Below are 6127 nucleotides of genomic sequence, written 5' to 3'. Positions count from 1 at the left end.
AGTAAATAGCCTGTCTCCTCTTAGTCTGTCCCTTATGCCTCTCTCCCTCCCTCTCTCTCTCTCTCTCTCTGTCTCCTCTCCCTGTCTCTCGATCTCTCTGTCTTTCTCTCTCTCTCTCGCTCTCTCAACACGTTTTGGTGATGGCTGCATGCATAAAACAGAGGGAGGGAGATTAATGACGGCGTGATCCCACTGAGGATAATCCAGACGGCCCAATGTGAGTTTCCCCCCCCCCCCCCCCGCCCTCAACCACAACCAACAAATCCAAAATCCGCACACCCCCTCCACTCCCCCAGATGAATACTGCATGGGATCCCAGGTCAAGGGCGAGGCAGGCGCGGGTTAAAGACTTTCTTATCAGCCAGAAGGGGAGAGATGGGGGATGCATTGGGTTTGGGGTTGGTGGAACCGGAGAATGGCAGGGTGGAGCGGGGGTGGGGTTGGGTGGATGGTGGGGATCTTGGCGGGGTGTGGTGTGTGTGTGCGGGTGTGGGGGCGTGGGGGTGTGAACCTCTGGGGAGCTGCTGCACATCTCCAAGGGGTCGCAGGTGCAAGCAGGGGGTATTGGGGAAATAGAGAGGTGCAGACACAAGGGAGATGGAGAGGGGAGAGATGGCAGTAATTTAGCAGGAAAAAATGGAAGAGGTAGTCATCTGTGATCTACACTTGACCCTTATGACAATAATGTGCATGGGATATGCTTCTGAAGTGCCACAGACTAACCTATTGGCAGAGTGTTGACGTATGACATCAATAGTGCATATAGATAGAATGAATAAACAACAAAAAATAAACCAAGTGAGAATTTTGATTTGTGGTAAGGGTGCTACTTGAAAAATAAAAAAGTACTTGTCCAAAGCCATAGCAAAGCACACTCTGTGTTTTACGCATGCATTAACACATTTCTTGAATTCTACTCATTTGGATTGAATCTCTTCATGACAAAAAATGTATGAATATGTTTTACAGAGAAATTGGAAAATTATAAAAGCTTATAAAATGCTAAAAGTCAGATGGTCTATTAGAGGAAGAAAACGCACTTGCTAAAGACGTTTGCTAGCAGGACATTTCCCATGTTGGCTAACCTAGGAACACATGTTTAATCTCATGTGGATTTAGGTCTAAGGTAGAGCACAAATTACTTTCTTTAGTTGTGCCTGCCTCCTACAACAATACAGTTCCTAGTCCTTGTACCGCGTTATCCACTTACCAATCACACGCCATCAGGAGCTTTTTTAAAAAGACCTGATTGCATTTAACCTGATGGGACCTGAGTTGGATCAATGGCCACCCACGGCCATCTCCACCCCCTGAACACACACACACACACACACACACACACTCACTCACACTCACACAGAAAAACACGGCCTATCTACACACACTCTGCTCACACACACACACACAGCATCCAATATTGCCTGCGAGATTAAAGGCACATAAAGGCCGGTGGAGACAAAGGTGACAGCTCCCCCTTTGAAATGGCGAGAGCACGGCCTGACATGAAATGAGTGGGTGAGCATCAGGGCAAACAAAAGGGGAGAGCAGCGGCCCGGGAGCCAGCACCAGAGAGTGGACGGGGGGGGGGGGGGGGCGGCACGATGAGGGGGGTGGGGGTGGTGGAGGAGGAGGAAGGGAGCGGGAAAGAGAGAGAGAGAGAGAGAGAGAGCGCCTGCCCGGACTGCCTGGGACCTGCCCAGGGAGCAGGGCCTTTAATTAAAAGGATTATATGGTGGAGCGGAGCCTGTCTGTGGCCCCGAGATTGAGTATAGTAATGAAACCCATCAGAGAGCGAACAGAGCCGACAGGAGGAGGAAGAGGAGGAGGAGGAGGAAGAGGAGAGAGAGATAAAGGAGGAGAAGAGAGAGAGAGGGGGGAGAGAGTGGACGAGGGAGGAGGAGGGGGAGCTGTGTGAGCTAACACAGTGAAACAAAAGAGATTAGTAGGGGAAGGTAGTAATAGAAACGCCTTGAAGAGAGGGAAAGAGAGAAAGACAGAGAGAGAGAGAGCGAGAGAGAGATCTGAGGAACTAGAGGCTACACTAGAGGAATGCCATGTCCAAAGCACCAGTGACATTATGTACGGCCTCACAGACAGGCATTTCCAGGGGATTACATTTGATGAGGTTTCATCGACTCCCCGAACAAAAAAGGCGCAGCACTGATATCCTTCCCCAATCACCATCCTCTATCCTCACATCAAGATCCCCATCTCCATTATCAGTGCAGCATTTTAATACAGTCTTAATTGAGTTAGCTTGACCATATCTAACTCTATCTAACTCCATATCGTGTGGACAGGATGAACATCCGTGTGGCTTCCTGATGCTGCGCATGAAGTTTTATATTCGACATAACATAGCTTACTGGACACAGTAACTTGGCATTTCATTGTTTGGCGAGCAGCAAGCACACAGTAATGAAGTGCTGTCTTCTGAGCTTTACAGACAGTTTTTACAAGTCACAGTGGCGACACTGACACCGAGTTTGAATCTCAGTCTGCACGTCTCTGGTTTTGGATACTGAAGGTCCGTAATAAAAAACGAGGGTAATAGAATTCGCCAGAAGAGTTGGAGGGGTGTGTGTGTGTGTGTGTGTGTGGAGGGGGAGGTGAATGTCGTCCGCATGACATTGAGATGCTCTTTTACCTCTGTCGGCATGGAAATCTGAAATAACTCCCCCTTTTCGCTGAGATTTATTTTCGACTCGTGTCACTTCTGTCTAATGACTTTTTTTTCCCCAGGCTTCATTTTGAGGTCAATTTCTCACCTGCGTGTCAAACAAATACAACTTTCTCTCTCAGAGTGTTGTCATAAACAGCAGACAACTGTTCCCCGGACGCACCCGCCCGTTATAAATAACCAACTTACAAATCTTATTTCTGGCATTACAACAATGATGCGATGGAAGGAAATAATCACTTTGGCTCGTAGTCTGCCCCCTCAAAGGGTTTGTTGGGAGATAGATGATGTGTATTTTGATAATAAACTGCCTCAGCATCTCTAATTGGCCTCTATTCCCCTCTGTCATACTGTAGCGCAAACAGCTCATTTGTGAAGCTGAGGACGTGCAATGGGAATGTGTATGTGTGTGTGTGTGTGTGTGTGGTTGTTTGTGTGTGTGTATATGTGTGTGTAGGTGGCTTGTGTGTGTGTGAGTGTGTGTGTGTGTGTGTGTGTGTGTGTGAGAGAGAGAGAGAGAGGGAGGGGCACTGCTGGGTTTCTCAGCCCCCCTGTGGAGCGACGCTTAATGTCTGATTATTTTTAGCAGGCAGAGATCTCCACTGTTTCCCCAGCGTGCGTAGCCTCACAGCTGTGTGTGTTTGTGTGTGTGTGTGTGTGTGTGTGGGTGGGTGAGTGGGTTGAGGTTATATGGTGGTCAAGCTCACGGAGTGCCCACTTTGCCCCTCTGTACCCATGCTATGGCCCCTGCTTAACTCATAGTGTGATAATCCGGGGCAAAAGTAAGCCCCAGCGCTGGTTAGTCCACGCGGCTATTGCTCGTAGAGCTCTCCCCCCAGGGGAAAGGGCTATTTGGGGGTATTCTGTCTTGTGAGAACCTTGAAACATTTTCTTAAATTGGATTACAGCTATTTTAAGTGTTCACCTCTCTATCAATAATCAGATGGCATTTACTGGCATTGAATGATGCACCCTGTAGTTTCATTTGGCCGAGTTCACATACTTTCTTGATACTTTTAAGTTTTTGAAATTATCATGAGAGTATCTCTGAGTATCTGATCAGTGCCCAAGACACCCCAGTAATTATTTTCCACCAAAAGTGTGCTCTTGAAAACATCTATCTCAAAGTTGTTCATGTGGAAACCCGACTGGTGATACATCAACCAAGCTTAGGAAAGCTACTTTATAGAATAAAGCAAAGTATTAATTGGCATTGCATGCTAATTAAGTTTTAATTAATGAGGTTCAATGTTACTTCAATGACTTTGTGTGCATTTTACTGAGTTAGCAATATACATACACATATATATATATATATATAGGGAAGGGACACTTTGCGAGTTCAAACATATGCCAGACTTCCTATCTTTTTCATATTATTTCATGGACGTTCACACACACACACACACACACACAGACACACACACACACACATACACACATTTGCGTGTGATAAAGGGAAGTGGAAAAGGCTGGCATGCTGATATCGTTGTGGGGCGTTATTCCCGCACACAGTCACCCATCAGCACCGGAGCAGCGCTCCATGCCGGCCTCCCAGATTAACACTTATCTCGGCCCGCCGCCAAGCCCACAGCACCGCTGCCCAACTCCAACCCCACCAACACCCCCACACCCGCCTCTACCCTGCGACCGACCGCCGCAAATAAATTAGATGGGAAGGAAGCCATCCAAGCTACAACGGCGCATCACGGTCCCTGTATTCAGCATCAGTCACGTCCAACCCAGAGCACACACACACAAACTCACTTACATGACACACACACACACACACACACACACACACACATTAACATATATACTCCTCAACCCCAAGTCTCCTCTTTGGTGGTTTCCATCTGACTACAAAAAAGTTTTGCTGGCAGCGAAACATTAATTTTTTAGATTGCTATTGATGAGGAGGGAGTGACACATGAGTATCTGTGAAACAGCCAGTCACAGTTGTCATTGTTGAGAAGACGAGACACTAAGAGAGAGAGAGAGGGAGAGAGAGAGAGAGATAATATATCATATATTAATGTTTTAATGTTATGGAATAAATGATGGATTGGAAGCGAATGCTTGAAAAATTAATGGTCAAGGTCACCAGCTCTTTTGGATATTAGCCGATAGCCTCTCTTTTGAAAAGTCACTCGTGCCTGTAAAAGAGGAGAGGGTTGACATATGCTCTATAATTCATCTGAAAAAGTATCTCTCTCTCTCTCTCTCTCTCTCTCTCTCTCTCTCTCTCCATCCAGTTCTTTAAGCTTGTGGATAACCGTGGTGCGGAAAAAGAGCAAAGTGACTGAAGCTTATGCATGCCGCAGAATCTTCCAGAACAAATCCACATTGTTTGATACCCATAAACGAGAATAAAAAAAGGGTACAAGGCAGATGTGTTTTCACTGATCTCTGTTCACACACATGGTTATCACACCTGTTCACCACCTGCACAGTGCAGGTGTGACTGCTCAGCATGAACATAGAAATGGCCAAAGGTCACAAGTCTAGAAAAATACACTTTATATTCACAGATACATAAACAAACATGTGTTCATTTAATCACTATGTTCTGTTACGTTATACACAATCTTCCTCTATCTTTGCTTGTGTGGACAATGGGAATAGTTTATTTATGTATTGTTGTATCAGGTATGATGTGTACATTTTGCTTATTATAATGTATCATCAATAATTACACCGTTATTATGGATCGTTATACATTTTTAATTGTTTGTTCTATTACCCAATAGTAATGTGTCAAGCCATCCTTATTGGGAACTATATTCCTATTTTATTGGGTGTCTTACCATTACAACAGCCTCAAAGCAGCCTCATAAAAGCTGCACAAAAAAGAAGCAGATGCCAAACACAGACACATAAAATAATCAAAATAAATGATAAAGATAACTGGGAAAATATTGTACAACACAAGCATCAAGGCAGTGAACTGATGCTATAAATGAAAAAACAAAACGGTAAAACATGAACAGCATGAACAGCTGGTCCAAAACACTAAGATTGTTTTACGTATTGTCATGGATAGCTTTCCTGCAGTCATTCATGTTGTAAGTTTCTTTGAATTTCTTGGGAAAAACCTGGGAAGCTAGTTCCATTCAAATGGTGTGGTAAAAGGCAAAAAGAAGCAACCATCTGTCAGGTTTAAAGTCCTTTGGAAATAGCACAAACCAAGGCTATTGCAGGGATTGCTAATTTCATGGCAGACTGTATCGTCAAGTGGTCAGTCAAGTGGTCTGATTCTAGTAGATAGAGGACTTTTAGCACACATTTTGTGAGTCATATGAAAGATCACAGGGAGCCTGGATAAGGCTAAAACATTTTGGGTGAAATTGTAAGTATTGTTCAGCAACACATTTTGAGTACTCGGTCATCACATATACACCTACTGAGTATACCATGTCCCAGAGTTGGCCTATGTTGTGGACCATG

This window comes from Alosa pseudoharengus, unplaced genomic scaffold (genome assembly GCF_046254945.1).
Source record: "Alosa pseudoharengus isolate Yale_2024_CS ecotype anadromous, Long Island Sound unplaced genomic scaffold, YU_APseudo_1.1 YU_APseudo_1.1_scf_14, whole genome shotgun sequence".
NCBI classification, from domain to species: domain Eukaryota; kingdom Metazoa; phylum Chordata; class Actinopteri; order Clupeiformes; family Clupeidae; genus Alosa; species Alosa pseudoharengus.
The sequence above is the reverse complement of the archived record's forward strand: the minus strand, read 5'-3'. Positions refer to the sequence as shown.